Genomic DNA, 1,634 nt, shown 5'->3' with positions numbered 1-1,634 from the left:
TCGCTCCCGAGGCTGATTTTCCATCCTCTCCGGGGCCCTAAAGCGCCCCAGGGAAGGGGACTGACGGCGGACTCATTTCTCAGGAGCGTCTGCTCTTAGATGGGGCTGTGCAAAGGCTTCTTTCCGCCTCTGTTGATTGTCAGTGGTCTTCGGCTCAAAATCATCCATGTGCCAAAGTGGTGAATTTGGGGGTCACATGGTCTGATCCCTTCCAGGTCCCTCTGGCCTGGTCGAACGCTTGTCTAACCCACGTGCCAACTACATTCCTTAGTGCGTAGCTGACAACTGACTGCACAGGATGTGGGGACGGCCACACGTGGTGTTTGGGGCAGGGGGAGGGGCGGAGGGAGAGAGAGCGCGCGAGCTCCGTAACCGGCCCAGCTGCAACTCAGAACCTCAGTCTCCTCACCTGTAAAATTATGGGGCTGTTGCAAAGGTTATTTGAGATGGTGCAGGTAAACGCGGCCGAATAAGAAACCAACGCCGGCTTAGTAAAGCGAGATTTTACAGGAGTCTTGAAGATTCCTACAGCAGGGAGCACGCTCTGACCGTAAGGTCGGCGAGCATCTCCCGGGCTGAGGCGGAGGGGAGTTTTAATCTTGTAGGGAGTAAGCGAGGCTAGAAAGAGCAGGTGCGGTGGGTGAGATGAGCGGCAGAGACGGACCAGGAGGTGGGAGGATGCTTGACCCCGAGCGTACCTGCTCCCCCCTGAGCGCACCTGCTCCCCGGCTACGGGGCCGGGGCCGTGACGGGCCAGCCATCTGCTGGCTCCGCCTGGACCAGGGCCCGGGGGAGAGGGCTTCAGCAAGGTCTGATTAACAAGCCTTTTGAGATGATTGATCACCGGGGAAAGCAGGTCAGCTGCTCGCTGATGAGACACAGACTGGGAATTTGGAGGGTCTACGGCCCTGGCCCTGGTAAACCTGGGACGCTGTGAGTCCCCCTAAGTCACGTGGGAAAGGGAGGTGCTTTGCGAACAACACTCTCCCTGAACAGAAATCTCTCCTGTTTTCTGGGCACACCGGGCTGGGGCAAAGTTCACCGTTGCCAGCACCGAGCTGGGCGCCTGGCACAGAGAGTTCGCTTAATGCTTGCTCTTACCCACCGACCTGGAGGAGCGACACCATTTTAAGTCACACGCGCAGCTGCTTTTTCAATCACCTCGTGTCTTACAGTTGCTTATATGCCCACGGAGCCTCTGGATGCAGGGAGCAGAGAGACCGAAGCCTTCTTAGCAAACGGAAATCGAGCCGATACTTAGGCTGCGTAAGCGGCTTTCCAGCTCTTTCTAAGACTGAGGAGTCCGCACCAAATACCCAGGCAGAAGGCTCGCCGCCGGGTAGTGCTCGGCCCCGGCTCTCCAGAGTCTCACAAACACCTGGTCATAAACCTCGCTGATGTGGAGAAATACTTAGCACATTTTTCTATCAGATGCCGAAGAAGAAAATCCATTTTAAATGAAGCTAACCTCTTGTAATAGCCGAGGCTTTGTGAAGCCCACAGAGTGATTTCGAGGGCATTGTACTCGGAAGGGCACGATGACATCAATTTCTGTCGCTGTTGCTCCCAAGGAGAAAGCTTTTGTAACTCAGCAGAATGGTGTAACCTTTTGGAAAGATGTTTCTCTCCGCTGG

The sequence above is a fragment of the Pteropus vampyrus genome, unplaced genomic scaffold (assembly GCF_000151845.1).
Source record: "Pteropus vampyrus isolate Shadow unplaced genomic scaffold, Pvam_2.0 Scaffold614, whole genome shotgun sequence".
NCBI classification, from domain to species: domain Eukaryota; kingdom Metazoa; phylum Chordata; class Mammalia; order Chiroptera; family Pteropodidae; genus Pteropus; species Pteropus vampyrus.
The sequence above is the reverse complement of the archived record's forward strand: the minus strand, read 5'-3'. Positions refer to the sequence as shown.